This window comes from Ciconia boyciana, chromosome 4 (assembly GCF_034638445.1).
Source record: "Ciconia boyciana chromosome 4, ASM3463844v1, whole genome shotgun sequence".
In the NCBI taxonomy this organism is placed as follows: domain Eukaryota; kingdom Metazoa; phylum Chordata; class Aves; order Ciconiiformes; family Ciconiidae; genus Ciconia; species Ciconia boyciana.
Window position 1 is genome coordinate 56,948,513 of NC_132937.1, and position 18,948 is coordinate 56,967,460.

Here is an 18,948-nt window from a genome sequence, read left to right on the forward strand (position 1 = left end):
ATCCTCATTATAATACCGAAAGTCACATCCCTTGAGCTGGAGACCCCGGCCCAAGCAGAGACCCCTCACCTTTGGGCATGCGCAGAATATTACAGTAGCACTGTAGCTTTAAGTTGAAATAAGAGAAATGTAGACCAATAGAAAACTGCTTTGTGTAATTACTTATGCATATGCATAACTAGACTGTATAAATACTGTACCTGTATGACCGAACTGTGCGCTAGCTTTGTGGAGCTACCACCTAGCACCCATCTCTGCGCAGACATGAAATAAAATACCTCTGCCCTGTGTGTATATTGGCATCTCACACACCGGGTAAACGACCTCACACTTGTGGGATAACAGTTTTGGCAACCCAGATGGGACTGCGCTGTCAGCTTTGCCTGGTTCATGTTGCCACATCCGACAGGGAGAAGGGCCCTGAGTGGAGTCCAGCGCGCACCGACCTGTTGATCGGGGACTCCTTCAGCTCCTCTCCTGCAGTCAGGCGGTAAGTGACACAGTGCAACGCTACTGAAAAGAGGTATTTTTGGGGATATGAGAAAAGGGGGTAAGGGCAAGATCTCTCGGGAAGCAGTCACCATCTGTTCTGTTCTGGGCTCTGCATAAGTCAGCATCAGGGAAGATAACGTGGCAGTAGCATAGTTCTGTTTGTTTCTACACACTGTTCTCTTCTGTTCTGATTAACAAAGGGAGATGTCCCTCGTTCTGGTTTGTGTAGAAACGCTGGGGTTTTCGGTACTGATATGGGTGCTGCTGCTTCCCAGGAGGCACCCCTTTGCTCTCCTCTAGGATGCATCCTGAAGAACTGGAATAAATTTGGGGGGGATCCCATGACTAAAAATAAGCTAAAACGATTTGTAATCAATGGCCACATTGATTGGTGGCCACAATAGGAATTGGAAGGTGGTGAAAAAAGGCCTGAGAATCCTTGAAATATAACACTATATTGCAATTAATGTTGTTTTGTCGGAGAACTGAAAAATGGGATTAAATACCTTATGTGGATATGGTTTTTTTGTTAAGAAATGATTGGGATATTAGGAAGAAATGTGGTTTAGTGGATCCTAAACATCAGATTGGAATATTTGCGTTAAAAGTGAAAAAGGGAAAATAGTGTTGTATTGAATTGGAAAATTCAGAAGAGGATATTTAGCTGGTGGTGGCTCCCCCAAAACAGCTGGAATCCAATAGCTCAAGTGATAATGGAGTTGTGAGTCCTACCTCTAAAAGAACAAGGGGACAGAAACAAATAATTCAAGCTCCCCTCAGACAGGCTGTAGGGCCTGAACGAACACTGGTGTATGTCCCTGTGCCTTCTACTACTTCTGATTTATTACACTGGAAACAGGCAGTTGGATCCTATCGAAACAATCAAGAAGGAACGTATAGTACTGTTAAAACTGTAATGATGACTCATAATCCTAACCTGGGAGATGTACAGGCTCTCTTAGAATATTTATTTACCACTGAGGAGAGGAGAATGATTTTAGAGAAGGCTTGAGAGGGACTGATCCAACAATGGGGGTGTGTGTGTGGGTGTGTGTGTGCGTGTGTGCCTAATACCAATATGTACCTCCCGAAAGAGAATCCTGAGTGGGATCCAAACACAAGTGAGGGATTACACAGGGTAAAGGAATATCAAAAGTTAATTTTGTTTGGGATTCAACATGGAGTGCAAAAGCCTAAGAATTTATCTAAACTATATGAAGTAAGGCAAGGGGAGAAGGAAACCCCATCAGCCTTCTATGAGAGACTGCGTGAAGTAGCTCGAAAATGGACAGATCTGGATCTGGAAGATGGTAGCAATTCAAAGTTATTTAACATGCTGCTTATTGGTCAAGCAGCAGCAGATTTAAGAAAGAAATTACAAAAGGTAGAGGCTGCAGATGGAATGACAATCTCACAGTTACTGTCAGTCACATATAAGGTGTATAAAGTTTCAGCAGCCGACCATCTGGTTCCAGTCAAGCTGGCGAATGAAATAATAGATTTTTTTAATTGATAGCGGAGCCACACATTCTGTAGTAACTAGTTGTAGAGGACCCTTAAGTGATTACTAAAATAAGTCTTGTTGGTGCAACAGGGAAAAAGTCTTTAAGGCCACTTTTACAGCCTATGGAATGATCAATTGGAAATACTAAATTAACTCATGAATTACTTTATATGCCAGAATGCCCCTTACCATTGCTTGGATGGGATTTACTTTGTAAACTGAATGCACAACTAACTTTTTCTGAAGACCCTGTTCAGTTGCATATTCCTCCAGAGACTGCCTGGAAAGCCCAGATATGTTTGTTAACCGAGAAAGATCCTAATGAAGAAATGAATATTCCAGAGGAAGTACCGATTGCGGTGACACCTCTAGTATGGGCATCGAAGATACTCGGACAAGCAAAGAATGCAACCCCAGTAAAGACTGAACTGAAACCAGGAGCTCAACCGGTAAGAAAGAAACAATACCCCATTAAGCTGGAGGCCTGAAAAGGATTAGAACCTATAATAAGCTCTTTTTTAAAACATGGATTGTTATGGGAGTGTCAATCAGAGTTTCATACTCCCATCCTACCTGTAAAGAAGCCCCATTCTTCTGAATATAGACTGGTACAGGACTTACAAGAAGTTAATGCAAGGACAGTAGATGTCCACCCTGTGGTTCCAAACCCATATACCCTCCTTACTACAATCCCTAACAGTAATACTTATTTCACAGTATTAGATTTAAAGGACGCCTTCTTCTGTATACCTGTGGATGAGCAGAGCCAGACCATCTTCGCCTTTGAATGGGAGAATCCAGCTATAGGACGAAAGACACAACTCTGCTGGACTGCTCTTCCCCAGGGATTCAAGAACAGCCCTACCTTGTTTGGTAACGTGCTACCCAAAGAATTGGAACTACGGCAAAATGATCATGATGCTGTAACATTGTTGCAATATGTTGGTGATTTACTGATTGGTTCTGGCAGTTATGAGGCACATCTGGAAGCCACCATCAGTTTGCTTAACTTTCTGGGCTCGGCAGGGTACCAAGTTTCTAAGAAAAAGGCTCCGATTGGGAAAAAAAAGGTCCAATATATGGGGTTTGAAATCACCAAAGGACAGAGAGAATTAAGTACTGAGAGAAAAGAGGCAATTTGTAGAATTGCTGTACCTACATCAGAGAAGCAATTAAGAGGATTTCTGGGAATGGCTGGATGGTGTCGCTTATGGATTCCCAATTTTGGACTAATTGCCAAACCACTGTATGCTGCTGTGAAAGGACCTGAGGGGGTTCTTGAATGGACACCTGAATGTAGGAAGAGTTTTGATGAAATTAAAAGGAAACTCATGGAGGCTCCTGCTTTGGGAGTCCCGAATTTGAGGAAACTCTTCCACTTATATGTGCATGAACAACAGCAAGTGGCATTAGGAGTTTTGACACAAAAATTAGGGAGCTGGAAAAGACCAGTGGGATACTTTTCAAAGCAATTAGATGAGGTCAGTAAAGGCTGGCCCGCTTGTTTGAGGGCAGTAGCGGCAACTGTGACTTTGATTGAAGAGTCTCAGAAATTGATGTTAGGCCAACCGATTACTGTATTTGTACCTCATACTGTGTCTTCTCTTGAAGATAAAGAGCATTGAAAATAAAGAGCATCATTGGATCTCCCCAAGCAGGTTAGCTAAATATCAAGCAGTGCTGCTGGAACAAGATGAGGTTGTAATCTCCCTGACCGCTGCTCTAAATCCTGCAACTCTGCTCCCGATTTCCGAATCTGGTGAATTGCATCATGACTGCTTAACCACCATCGAACAAGTGTATTCTGGTAGGCCTGACCTGCGAGACAAACCCCTACCAAATGCAGAACTGGAATTATTTACTGATGGAAGCAGCTTTATGGATATGCAGTGGTAACACATACTCAGGCCTTAGAAGCTAAATCTTTGCCTAGTAATACATCTGCTCAAAAGGCAGAATTGGTTGCACTAACACGAGCTTTGGAGCTTAGTCAGGGAAAAAGAGTCAGTGTTTACACAGATGCTAAGTATGCCCTCAGAGTAGTGCACGCACATGGGGCAGCTTGGAAAGAAAGAGGACTATTGAGTTCACACGGGACTCCGATCAAATATGGAACAGAAATAATGAAGCTCTTACAGGCAGTCCTTCAACCAAAGGAGGTTGCTATAATGCATTGTAAAGTGCATCAGAAGGGAAACAAGGAAATCATGAAGGGAAATTGAAAAGCAGACCAGTTAGCAAAAGAAGCAGCATTACAGAAATCAAAATTTGAAGGAGCTTTAATTCCAGTACCTCATTTGGAATTACCACCCCCACAATATACTGAGAAGGAAAATCAATTGGCAGAGCAATTAGATTGTTCCAAAAATGATCAGGGTTGGGGGGTGACACCACTGAAGTAATTATTAATTTCTGAAAAGATGATGGAAATTCTACTCGAGAAACTGCACCAAGAAACACTCGGAAGCAGATGCATTAGTACTAATTGCCAAAAGACACGTCATTGGGCCAAGAATGAAAAGTCTAGCAGATATAGTAGATTAAAAGTGTGCTATCTGTTGCGCCAATAACCCAAGAATTGCAAAGAAAATCATGGGAGGAATCGTAAAACAAGAAATAACTCCTGGGGAATACTGAGAAATAGATTTTACGGAATTGTCAAGGTGTAATCTGTATAAATATTTATTGGTAATGGTAGACACCTTTTCTGGTTGGTCCAAAGCTTTCCCTTGTTGCACTAACAAGACCAGGGAAGTGATTAAAATTTTATTGAAAGAAATTATCCCCAGATTTGGTATTCCAGAAGGTATATCCTCTGATAACGGACCCCACTTTACTGCAGAAATAGTGCAGGGACTTTCTAGATTTCTAGACATTAAATGGGATTTGCATACCCCTTGGAGGCCACAGTCCAGTGACAAAGTAGAAAGAATGAATCAAACTCTAAAAAGACAGATTTCTACAGTGTGTCAGGAAACTCACATGAAATGGGTAGATATTCTACTCATGGCATTAATGAAAGTATGAATTATACCCAGAGTTAGGGAAGGTGTGAGTCCATTTGAGATCCTGTATGGGAAACCATATCCAATCAATCATTTAGCCACAAAGGGAGACCAAATGCATATAAAGGGACAGGCTGTAATTAAAGGGTATTTGATTTCTGTCTCGCAGACTTTATTCTCCCTGCATAGGTACGTAAACCAGGAGACTCCCATTCCCTTGGACACTCCAGTACACCCATTCCAACCAGGAGACACAGTCTACGTACGAACCTGGAAAGATGAACCCTTGAAAGAAAAGTGGAAAGGACCTTATACAATGCTATTAAAAACTTATACAGTGGTAAAGGTGAATGGGATCAATTCCTGGATTCATTATACCAGAGTAAAGAAGGCACCAGACCAGGACAAGTGGACCTCTATGCCAACTGGAGAACTGAAACTCCAACTAACCAGGGACCGTTGATGAGTTGTATCAAGGTTTTCCTTTTAGAAAACTATCATTGAAATTACTCCTAGGACACTCTTGGAAAGTGTTATTAATTTAGCATAGTTATAATGAAAATTGTATCTCTGATGTTGATTAACCTAGCATTTACTTTTTGTAACAGAAATCTAGTCCTAAAACTTCTCCAATCCTTTGGAAGAACCCCTAATGTCACCACTATAATGGCCTGTTCACCATTATCTAAATCTGCAGCCGATCCCCTCGAGTGGGAAATTTTAACTTTAGATTTAAACTGAAACTTTCCTCAGTCTCCAAATTACCTCCTTTCAGAGTCGAATGTCGTACAGTCTAACAGGACAAGGAGAACTATTAGCAAATGCAACTAGAGCAGGATTACAAGATTTAAACCACTCAATTACAGGAAACTTCAAAGATGACGTTGCGGAACAGGCTAACCTTAGATTTAATGTTATTACATGAACATGGGGTATGAGGGTACCTAAAATTGAAAAACAAAGGTTGTTGCATCCATATCCCAAATATAACTGAACATTTAGATCAACAAATAGACGAAATAAAAACCAGTGGCAAAATCAAGTAGAAATATTCAGGCCTCTAAAGAAAATATTACAAAGTTTTGGATTCTCCCTGACTGGATGGTTGGCAAGTTTACTTCAAACAATAATTATAATTCTACTCATCACGATAATCATCTGTATTGTTGTTAGTTGTGCCTTAAAATGTGTTAGATGACTAATTGTACAAGTTATTAATGAGAACTAATAATTAGATGTATGAGGACTATGAAGAAAAGTCTTATAGTCTCAAAGGGGGAATTTGTAGTCTAACAGTGTAGTCTAACAGGAGCTGGTGGAAGGCCAAGGCTTACGTAAACCCAATAAGGGGGATTCAGGCTGGAAAGCAGAATGTCTGAACAAGAATTACTGTCCTTGGGAGAAATACACATCCTGGAGAAATATGTAAGCTAATTAAGATGTTTTGGGAACCATCTGAAACAACTAGTAGAAGTGTGATAAGAAGCACCCTCACGCGAACTATCCTCATTAGAATACCAAAAGTCACATCCCTTGAGCTGGAGACCCCAGCCCAAGCAGAGACCCCTCACCTTTGGGCATGCGCAGAATATTACAGTAGCACTGTAGCTTTAAGTTGAAATAAGAGAAATGTAGACCAATAGAAAACTGCTTGGTGTAATTACTTATGCATATGCATAACTAGACTGTATAAATACTGTACCTGTATGACCGAACTGTGCGCTAGCTTTGTGGAGCTACCACCAAGCACCCATCTCTGCGCAGACATGAAATAAAATCTCTGCCCTGTGTGTATATTGGTGTCTCACACACCAGGTAAACGACCTCACACTTGTGGGATGACAAAGTCAGGTTAAGCCTTGCATTTAACTGACCATATGGGCACCTGAGAGGGTTGTAGGGTGCAGTGCCTCCCTCTCTGCAGGTGTTTCACAGTGAGGTTACCCATGGCCCATGCCAAGCGAAGGTATTTCCAGAGCCCCCCTCCTCCTTCTGAGTTCCTGTCAGCATGCCTCTAATGCTAAATGACTACTGTTGCAGCATGATGCTATTTTTAATCCAAACACAGGTGACAACATTTCTCAGTTATGTTACGGTGACTGTGGAGCAAGTTCTTACTTCGTTTTGTTTGCTTTTTTAATTGTTGTGCATGTATTTTTTTTTAAATATGTATAGGGGGTTGTGTGTGTATCAAGGAAGTTTATATATACAACATAAAGTGCCTTCATCTTTTTCATTTTTCTTCCAGTTAACATTCCGTATCTCAAAGGATTCAACTGAACACAAGCCTGATGTTTGCAATGTCATATATTGTAGTTATAAAGTCACCATCTCTGTGTAATACCAGCCTGAATGTCAGCGTAAGATGACCTTCCCTAATGATAGACCAGGGCCGTGTTTGCTAAATGAACCACCAAGGCGGCATTGCTCATGAAAAATGTTTAAATCCAAGGAAAGAGTTAGAGTCACTGACTGCATAATAGCCAGATGTACTTACTTAACTGGACTCAAGACACCTTAGCTGCCCGCCGCTTCACTTGCTAAGCTACTTTAAAATGCTGGTGCATCTGAATTGGTTTTACTCTCCTCCATACTCACAGCCAGCCAGCCTCACCATGATTTGGTTTGCTGTTAGGGAAAAAATCAACAGTTTTTAAATGCTTTGTTTGGGGGTTTTGTTAGGTTTTTGAGGTTGTTTTGATAGGGCTGTGAGCGCGGTTGATGGTAAGTCACTTTCAGGTAGGAACCTGCTCTTCCCGGTTCATGTGTTTCCAGGTTCTTTCTATAGCTCCTTCTGATGGTACAATAATGAAATCAATATAAATGAAGGCAACATGACCTAAAGGATAAACTGAAGCCACAATTCAGTATGGGGCCCTGCTCGGAGCAGAACTTTTCTTTCAGCTTAATTTTCCCACTGCAACCATAGGTACCTCAGTCCCTTTGTCCAGTGTCTGAAAGGTATCATTAAATGTCAGCCAGACATATTTGGAGATGTGTATTTGGACTTCACTTTATTGATTGATTTCATTTTCAGATTTCATTGACAGTGGTCTTTACATGTAGTTAATGTATTTTGTTTTCTGAAAGCATTTTGGTGGTGATGTTTGTCAGCTTGTTGGTGTACTCTTTTGTGAAAGAGGTGTTAGAAGCACAAGGTGTTTGCCGAGCTACTGCATGGCAAACATGTATGTGGAGAAATGCTCTGTACAGCTCAGACCTTTCATCTTTGCAGACCTACAATGCCCCTCTCTAATATTTTTGCCTGACTGGTGATTTTGCAATATAGCGAGACAGGATGAAGTCCCATTGTGAATCTTCACTTGTAATATCACCGTGATTGTAGCATGGATCTGAGGAAAAGAAAAGCAATTTAATTCAATGTTCCTCATTCCTGTTTCTTTACCATAGTGTACATTTATATTTATGTTGTTTAAAAGCCACCCAACCTGCCTCATTTGCTGATGAGGATTTTCCTTGAGCAGACAGCATTTTTACTGTAGATTTGATTAAAGTTTACTTTAGTAGGTCAGCAAGACGTTGGGCACATGATGAATATGCCCTGAGTTCCCAAGGGAGCCTGTGAAACGGTTTGTGCACAGGACCATTTGACTTTGATAATGGTTCTGGGAGACCAGGTCAGACTAGGTTTAAACAGGATTAGGCTAAAGTAGATTTTCCTTAGTTGTATTTTAAGTAGCATGGGATTTATGAGGGGAAAGTAGGTTTATGACCCTCGAAAAATCTTGATTCCTTTCAGTCTGGTTACAGTCTTCAGAGTGAGACTGAGCTGGCTCCTTTGATTGCTATACTGGACACATCTGATGGATAATATCCATACAGATTTGTGTATTTCTACTAGAAGCTCACCTTCTGACTGACCTTGTAGGACCAAAGACTTGGATGTTTTGCTGCCAGTTCAGTCACCACAACAGCTCATGGAAAGTTCACTGAGTACTGAGTTTAGTGCAAGCAGGAGGCAGGGACAGGCAAGAGAGGTGAGACCCCCACACACGGATTTGCACGGGCTGCTGAGGAATTGCAGTTTTGGTCTTGGTGCCAAGATGAATTGGCTGGTGGCTTCAAGTATGTAGCAGTGATGCAAAGGTTGGCATTTGCCATCATGGCTTCAAGGTTTGCTAGCTGAGTCCAAGCCCTTAACCTGCAGGTTGCAGAAATGGTTTACATTTGATTTAAGGTGATATTTTTGCTGATAGTGGTAATTTAGTCTCTTACATGTTAGCACCTGGCAATAAATAACGGACCAACAGTGGGAATAGTTAACTGGCTCCTCAGCAAGATTTTCTAAGGGAGAGTTTAGAAATCATATTATGTTAGGAAATGGCCTCAAGGTACAAGTTAATTTACTCAGCTATTCACTTAAGCAGAGGTTGTTGTGTTTAACGGTTTGTCATCTGGTGAGGGTGAATCACAGGTCAGCACAGAGTCATTTTTTGGTGTCAACCAGTCTTCGGTAAATAGAGGCATTTAACACTCATCTGCAAACAGCTGCTGGAGACCAAAGGTTGTGTCAGTGAATAATGACATCAGGACTTTTACACCCTCTTCCTCTTTGTTTTCCAGAGCCCTTCACGACAGTGGGTAAGGGTTGCTGTTCCCAATGCACAGAGGCGAGGATGAAGTGCGGAAGGGGTCAGCGAGGACAGAGCCCTGCGGTCCTGGCTCCACCTGAGCCATATTACCAGGCTACTGCCACCAGCTGCTTGACTCTCCTACAGCCCTAGTTTTTCACCCCCTCCACCCTAACATATGCAATTGCTCCCTGATTTGTTTTTGTCCAAGTGATCCAAGTTAAAAAAGCCACATTTTAAAGAGCAATACCACAGATCACAGAGAGGGTGGGTGAGTTACGTTGCCACGAGAAGAGGTACAACATCTGGGGATGCCCCAAGTGCAGACCAAACCCATCTTGCAGTGAGAGGAGCACATAATTCATGTCCTAAACGGCCCCTGGCTGCATAAAGCAGCAGAGACAGTGCCAGGTTCCAGACCCAGCTCTCCTTGCATCTTCAAGGGTGCCTCTGCCGCATCCCTGCTTCCCCCAAGCTCTGGGGTGGCAACAGGTTCTCCCCCTCCCCGGGGGCAGGGAGGCCCAGGGGACGTGCAGCAGCCTTTTGGCTGGGGCCTGAGCAGGCACTACACAAGCCACACCTCCATCACGTTGTGCTAGCAGGCGAAAACTTATGAAGCCTAGAGGTGACCGTTCCTATTTTTACCTTTCAGCAAACATTGCCCCAAAATATCTGTGTACTCCAGTATGCTTCTATGGAGGCTAAAATCCACCCACCACCACACTTTGTCCTTGATCAGGCTATTAAAAATCTTCAATTGCTGGCACTTCAGCTCAGGAAACAACTGTGTCACACCCACCCCAAACAATAAAAGCAGCAACAGGCAAGAATACCCTTACTCTGTTACAGTTCTGCTCCCAGACCTCAGAAACTCTGTCTTACTCTGAAACTCCTGCAGCAGCTTCAGCTGGCCTTTGCTTTTCTCTTTCATTTCATCCCCCTCTCCTCCTGGTAGCCCTTTAACAGTCTGAAGCAAACCTGTCTGTGATTTTCTTAAAAGCAGTTCACATACATAATTTGAAAAGCTGCTGGGTGGCTGTTATTTTTTAACTAACCGCAGTAAAAGGTGATGCCAAGAACATTATCTGCACGCAGCTTATTAGTACTGGAGAAAGGAAGTTAATATACGCACAGCCTCCTTCTGAGTGCAAGTAGTATGCTGTTTTAGGCTACAAATAGAGGGCTATTTTTAAAAAAGCTGACACAAGAATGTCACTATTGGCTGCAAGTCCTAAGCAGTCAGGGTAACTTCCACTTTTTTCTGCTAACTATGCCTTTTTTTAGGGCATGTTTTACTAGCATCAGTTAAGTTGTTGACTTCTGTCTATTTTTTTAACCAAATACAATTTAGTTAGGTGGAGTACAGGCAAATGGATTGTATGAAATCCCTGTGTTTTCCCAAACCTGGTCATTGGGTTCTTTTTAAAAGTCTGTTGTGCAAACACACCTCACTGGTGCGCAGCTCTTTTCTAGATGAGAGCTGGACCTGAAAATCCCTGCCCCTCAATCTTCCACCTGAGTTGTCTGAGTGCTGTGTGCAGAGAAGCAAAGCCTTGTGTTTTTCAGAGATCAGATGCACACTTTTGCTTTTCTAAAACCTTTCATGTATGCAGGGTTACAGCCACGAGCATAGTGTATAGCTTTTTTGTTTCCTACTTCAAAGAAAGAGCCATTCTCAGCCCACAAAGGTAGTTACACAACCAGCTCGGGAGTCTGATTCAGCTTAAAATAACCGGTGGCTAACCACAGTCTTCCCTGTGCCTCAGCTCCCTGCTGACACGGCCAAAAGTGACTGCCGGGGAGGTCCCAGCACTTCACAAAATCTGCTGGAGAGAGAGGGTGGCCAGGACAGCCCGCAGGGTCTGCCTGTTGTGGGTTGAGCCCTGACACTGCCATCCCCATGTGGGCGGGAGTCCCAGCTGCCATCCCTCTCAACAGCACGGTTCGGGCTGCCCGTGCCCCTCCAGCAGTCCCGGGCTGGCTGGCAGGGCTGGGGGGCTCCTAGCCGTGCCCGCTGCGGTGCCACCCCCAGCCCATCCTGTCCCGTCCCGGCAATGCCTCCTCTGACCACAGCAAGCCTCTCCCTTCAGTGACTCAGCATCTGAACAATAGCCTTTTTTTTCCTCTCCCCGTGTCCTTACAAGGAATTTCAATATAAGGAAATCGCATTTGGAACAAAATTAAAATAAACGAAACTAACTGGTGTTTTAAGGTCCCCCCTTCCCAAGGCTACAAACTAAGGACAAAGCTACCCCATTTGTTTAGTTAAAGAAATCATCAGGCACATCAGCTAGTCCCAGAACAAGGTTCCAGGGCCAAGTAAATACTCTGGGCAGGCGTGTTTATTTTATCTGCACTGATAGTGCCAAGGTCCAGCACCATGAAATCTGACCACTTTGACCGTATCCTGCTGAGCACCAGAGCTCAGAGGGACATCAAGAAGCCCAAAAGGCTGTCCAAAGGGCAGGGTTATTCACGGTACCCCAGGGGCTGTCTATACTACACCACCGCTGGATGCGGAGTTTCGGCAGGCTGTGGATGCGGTCAGCTGCCAGGCCCTGCCTAGACCAGCTCAGCCCCTGCCAGGTGCACTGCGAAGGGCGGCGAGCATTTACACCCATGGTATTGCCGCTGCTGGTCCCCAGGATGCTGGGGCAAGTGACTAAAAGATGGAGAAAATGCTTGAAGTCGGCCAGGCAGAGCTGAGCCTGCATGGGGGCAGGACAGCGTCCCCCCCACCAGCACTGCTCCAGCACAAGTAGTCTCATAATCCCACCCTCGCTGCAAGTGCCAGGGAAGACCGAATTTCCCCAAGGGGTGCTGACCTTGCTTTTACCTGTGCTCAGAGGCAAGGCACAAATGTGCCACCAAAGCCTGCGCAAAAGCCTTGCACAAGCCTGCCATATGGATCACTCCAGCGAGGAAGTGTTGTGTCTCAGGTCCCTTTTTTGCTTTTCAAAAAGTGACATTTTTTCTTTTAAAAGCGATGAAGATAGATAGAATTTCTGCAATATGCGGTTGTCCTTTATAGGGCCTCCGCGTGAATTTTGCCCATACCTGACCTGACTTGTGAGATTTTACAGCAAAATTTTCCTGGCTGCCCATGCAAACTGCAAGGGGAACACCAGAAAAAAACCAAGAGAAAATGCAAAGGAAGTTATTTCTTGGCAGGGAAAGGGGGGAGTACTTCTTTTCCTGTCTGTTTTATGATTTTATAGAGGTTTGCAACCAGGAATTTTATGTCATGTTTAGGTGATCTGACATGCAAGCAGCAATAAATAAGAGCATTTGTTCTATTTTTATGTTGATACAATAAAATGTTAAAATAGGAGTCTCAAAGTCCAGTCTACCAATATTCTAACCTCTGGCATCATGTTAAACTGTTATTTTAGTATTGAAAAGGCCACGGTTCCCTAAAGGTGATCACCCTCTGCACAGTAAATGGACCAAGGGAAATGCAGAGGGGAGTGTGGGAGCTATTTATGCCAGTGAGAGACACCACACAAATCATGCTCATATTTAATTTTGTCTGATTATTAGCATGCATTTGTGTGGGCAGTAGAGGAATCTGGTTATTAAATGCCTCTTTGAAATCCATTAGCTCAGCCCCCATATTTTGCAGTTAAACATGTAGAGATTTAGTGAACTCAGTGAGTCACCATCTCAGCAAATGCAAAAGACAGTTCAGTGCATTTAGCACTAATATCACATATACAATTAACACTTCAGAAGCCTGGCTAAACAACAAAACCACCCAAAGCAATTATTTAGGCAATATTAGTAACTAGGGTGCAGCATTCTTTGCTGAGCAGGCAAGAGTCCCCTTTATAAGCATCTTCCCATGCTGCTGAGGCTGAAAGTAGTTGGTAAAATTATGCCTGCGGAAAGGTTTAACTCTACCAAAGCAGCACGGGCATTCAGAGGGGAGCAATATGATGCAATCTTTCACTGCCTATCAGGGCAGGTTGCTTAGACCTTCGCAAGTGGTCAGCGGTGGCTTTCCTTCCTCCAGAGAGGGACAGAGCTGGCACGTGAATCTTTGAGGCCAAGGGAGATGCACATCATTATGTCCCCTCTCTTGGCAGAGAAGCAGCAGCGTCCAGCTGGTCTTTCCTGGGCTCTGCCAAAGACAGAAAAAGCAATGGGGCCATGCTGATTTTCTTGCCCTCTAGTGTAAAAGAATGAGTAAGTCTTATTAAAGGACTGTCATGGTTATTACAAAGTAATTGCTGGTAATGTCTAGGATCTTGGTTTTGTAACCTTCCTCCACAAGAGAAGGCCAGCTGAAATTTTCATGGTCTTTGCATCTATGAGAATGTTGGGGTTGCATGGTAATCTTGGGTTTAAAAAACAAGTTACAAATGCTTAGCCTTGCTATATACTAATACCATGCAGTTCATCCATCCGTCCCACATTTGTCACCACGGTATCTGAATGTTTAACTACTTGCACTTGGAGGACAATTTAGAAAACAAAATGTAACTGTTCTGAGTGCTCATGGGAATAACAGGAGTGAGTATGAATAAATAAAAATAAATCCAAAGGCATATTTTGCACTTTGTGCATCTATTTGCAGTTAAGCTATTTTAACTTTGAATTTTCTGGGGTTGGAGCTCAAGTATGTCTGTAGTTTCATGCAGATTTTTAAACTTGTCCAAGAACATAAAGTTTTGGTAGTGCTCACAGACTGCACATTAGCAGGAACTTGCAAAACATCTCTGGAAGGAGTTGTGAAGGGTGACACTGCTGCCAGCTATGGTGCCTGTTCCTCTTGTGTCCTTATTAGGAGGGTAAAATAACCTTGTTCTTATTGTACTCCTTTTCTCTCAGAAAGGATCTCTTTTAAGAATTGGGTTTTATGTAAGTAAGGGCCAGTGGAGAAGAAGGAAACATCCTCCTCTTGCCGGTCTCCCTGCTTTCTACGCCCTGGCATACAGTTACTGCTCTCTTCTTTATAGCAGCTCTCATTTGACACACCACATTTGTACAGGGAGGAAGAAACCATAGACACTTGATACTGTTAATCAGTCTTGGATCAAGATAAGGACATTAGCTGCACAATATTTTTTCTAAAGTCTGTCCAACCGTGAATCTGATGCCATCCTTCAGCGATGCCCAACTCAACATGTGCCTTGGCACGGAGAGACCAGACATTTCCGTGGTGGCAGGCAAATCCCAATCTGTTTGACCCTGGCACAACATGTACAAAATGTTCTGCTGCTTCCAGGTCTGTGAAATGGTCTGTTTTGTTTGGGGATATGTAGAACTGGCTGTTACTCCATGCTTTCTGTGAAACCAGCCCAGTCTACTTCCCGTGTAACTTGCTGTCCAGCCCTAAGCTTTCTCTATCAAACCAAATTGCAAAATAAATACATGAAAACACCCTTTTGATAAATCCAAGCCAAAATGATAAGCAGCACAAAACATTCCTCCTATTTCTTGAAACCAATTTTAAGGATGGTGATGCTAATGGAAAAGGTGACACTATATTATTCACTGTAGCTTGCAGTCTGGGAAGCAGGGATGTGTTTAGGCAGCCAGCTTAAAACAAACAGAAGAAATGATTTTGCCACCCAACAATGAACAGGTATGACTCACAGTCACTGGATGGTACAGAGAGCAAAAATGTAAATGTTTCAGAACAGGATTAGACAAACTAAGGAGTTAAACCAAACTTCCCTGCTGCAGTGTGGGCTTTAAACTTCTTTGACTTGTTGGCTGAAAGCAGGGAGGCTATGAGAGAAGGCTTGTGCTGTGTCCTGCTGTCCTCCTTGCATGTCCATGTTTATCAGCCTTACTAGAAAGAAGACAGTTGTGCTAGATGAACCTTTAGTCTGACCCAGCTCAGTCCCTTTTACATCCTTGCGTAAGGAAGAGCGCAGTTACCCCTGCAGGAGGACTGATGGGGCGAGCAGTGGCTGGTGTGCGATTGAGGACATACCTGCTCTCCATGTGAAAAACGTAACACTGTCAACAGCTATGGTGTTCCTGAGCCCACTCCCCTTTGCTGTAGTTTTTTTCCAAATGGATTATTTTAAATAAATGAGAAAGGGGTGGGGTTTTTATGGTCTGAAGATGGAAGGGCCAAGGTCATCAGTGTGACGGCTGAAGTCCTCTGAGGATTCACAGAAGAGGTATTGCGTAGGAGCAAGAGTTGTTCAAGCCACCTTGATGCCTAGGTAGTCCCACAACAACCTAATATGCCCAGCAGGATTTACAAGTAACATTTGCCAGGAGAAAATCAACTCTATTTGCAATGGATTAATTTTTACTTTCTTTCTTCTTTTTCTTTTCTATATTCTTTTCGTTCAGTTGCATTTCAGTTAGCAGAGGCCACTAAACAACCATTAGCTTGCAGCAACTTTCTGCTGCTGACAGCTTAAGCTGGATTTAGTGGATACCCTAGAAGTGACACTTCATGAACTAATTATAGGAGCAGCTGTTTTTCAGCATCCCAGAAAAATGATTCCAGACTGACACAGGGATACAGAAAACCACTGCTGCCGTGATCTCTTAGCTAAGCACTTACCTCCCTTGGTTGCTCAGAGATATGAACTATTTCACTTGAAGCCCATGCTGGATACATCTTGCCAGTTGCAAAAATTTGTACTGAAGAACATTGTCCCTAAATGATGGTTAACTTCCACTGGAATCGATGAAATATTGGAAACAACACTTTTGTCAAAAGACATTTTTCCACCAGAAAATGTTTCACATCGAATTTTACAAGCAGCTCTATGCTGAATGTTGCAAGCAGGGCAATCGCCTGGCTCTTTTTGCAGGGAAAAGCTGAGCTGATGTTGCTGATTGTGAGTAAGAATCATTTCGCATCTTCGCTGGTTGTATTTAGGGTAACCAGGGGTAGGTGGCCACGTGTTTGGTGGGGAACTGATCCATTTCTGACATGCCTCTGCAAATCCCCACCATCATTTCAGGTGACCCCAAGCCCAGCCTGTGACCAGGTGAGGAGGGGGAAGGGTGCCCTGGGCCCCATTGTCCCAGTGGTTTACATGCTTCCTTTGTTGCCTCCATACCTGAAATCACCCATCAGTTTAATGAGGTGATGTGATAATGAGGTAATGACATTTACTTTCCTGTGTTTCACAAAGTTTTGGTTTTTACTGTACCAATAGTGTGTCTCGCTCTTTCTGCACAGTCAGTTGTGCCTGAATACTTGCATCTCTCATTACAGTTTACCATCCTGGCTAGAAACAAAAGCCACCCCTGCCAGCAATAACAACAGATGCTCTTTACTCAAATGGGCATTAAAAATGCTCCTAAAAGCATATATAAAATAAATTTTGTTGTAATCCATTCTTCTTGTTTGACTTTATCTTTCTTGTCTGGGGTTCAAATGAAGCAAAAATGCTGGAACATTACTATAAAAATAGCCCTTCTTGGAGACCGCAGTTGCACTGAATAGGACTAGAAGAGCTGGCTGACCTTGCCTCCCACGAGGAAAAGTAGCGTTTGCACTGGGTTTGTTTTTCTTCCATAAGCTTCCCCTTTGCAGAGGGAGAAAGCCGTGCATTCCTTGCGAGGGCACACTGTTGTTATCTGGGCAGTGGGAGGCCCCGCTGAGGCCCTCCCGCCAGCCTCGGAGGGGCAGACGCGGCAGCAGGGCTGCCGGCACGCTGGACTAGAGCCTGGGCAGGTGCCAGCCCACCAAGGACGCCTCTTCAGATGAGATTTTCTACCTAGTCGTACTTCCACGCTCTTAGCAGCTGGCATCGAAGTTCACTCTTGGTTTTGCTCTTAGAAATCCACTACATTCACTTTTCTGAAAGCGACTAATTTGGGAGGGAGTTAGTGCTATCAGCCTGGTGCTGCTGTGACCCTGTAAAAGACTTCTTTGAGCTCACAGGCCATCATTAAGCAGTCTTTCAAGGGCAAAATAGTTTAGAATAAGATTCCCTGAGGCTGCATTAAAGGTGAACTGCACTTACAATGTGTACAGGTGGGGAACAGGAGGCAGAAAAGTAGAAATGGGCTTTACCATTCCTTCTCCCATCCCACAGCTCTTACTGTGTGCTTCTTTTTTCATCACCTTAAAATTGTGTCTGCTTTCTTCTCACCCAGCAGCATCTCTCTTTGTGGGAAGAGGTTACCAAACCAATTCCAGGCACACTGGAATTAAATTAATTTAATTTAATTAAATTAAATCACATTTTTACAGGAAAGACCCAGAAAATCATAAAGAGGGTCAGCTCCAAGCACAAGCACACCGGAGCCTACTGCTACGTGTCCTGTAGGGGGGCTCAACCACAACGCCTGTCACAGATCCTGCAGCCACACACGTATGATGGTGCTGGTGACTTGCACACTCATGGGTTCAGCACATGTTTCGTGCTTTCACAGGCTGTAGCCTTCAGCATTGCAGCCTGTGTAGTATCTGCTCTTTGGACAATAACCGTCAGGTAACTCCACAGATCCTAGAGGGTCCACATTACCAGGGTTTTTTTGTTGTTGTAGTGGTTTTAATTTCAATGCAATTTTCATGGCCTAAACACCAAGGAAATGAGTGTTCCTTTGGGCAGATTGTGTCCTCTTCTTCAGTGCAGATCTCAACACTGCAAGAAGGCTGGAGGACTGTTCGAAGAAGTACTACAACTGTCAGACAGTGTAGTACCTAAGACTCTCATACCTTTGCCTACCCTGTATTTCAGCTATTACCCCCACTGTCTGTATGGGTCAGACTTTTTTAATGGAGGGTTTATATGTCACTGGAGTCAAAAGCGTGAAATGACAGTAAGCGTGTAGGCCAACGGCCGCATGTTGCTTGTGAGTAGTTACTTCCCTAGGTGATGCACTGTACTTTGAAGGTGTGGAGATGCTCACAAAAGGTGATGGCACGTGATACTGTGAGGGGGCATTATCAGAGGACTGTGGCTCACCAGGGGGCTAGGAAGACTGTAGATGCCTGGCAGCCCAGCCTTGAGGAGACATGCTCCAGGAGAAGAGGCAGCGGGGCTGTGCAGGGACAGGGGCAGAGCAGCGCAGGTGGGTACCACCCTCCGCTCACAGCCTGCCCCCCACCACCCCTACCCCTGGGTTGCTCCCACTGGTCTGAAACACCTCTGTAAGTTACAGCCTTGGAAATACAGTAGGGAAAAGCATGAGGAAAAGGCTTGTTTCTTCCATTTTTTCCCCTCTCACTCTTCCTTTCATTATTTCTTTTGTTCTTGCTTTCTTTTTTCTCTTTTATTTTCTTCCCTTTCCCTTGCAACTCCTCAAAGGGGTTTGCAAAGCAGGGGTAATATTACCAACCACTGTTCTTTTCAAAGAGAGAAAAAAACTGATGTGCAGGAGTTTACGAAGGTTGCTCATGCCATGTCCCACCCCACACTGCTTCACC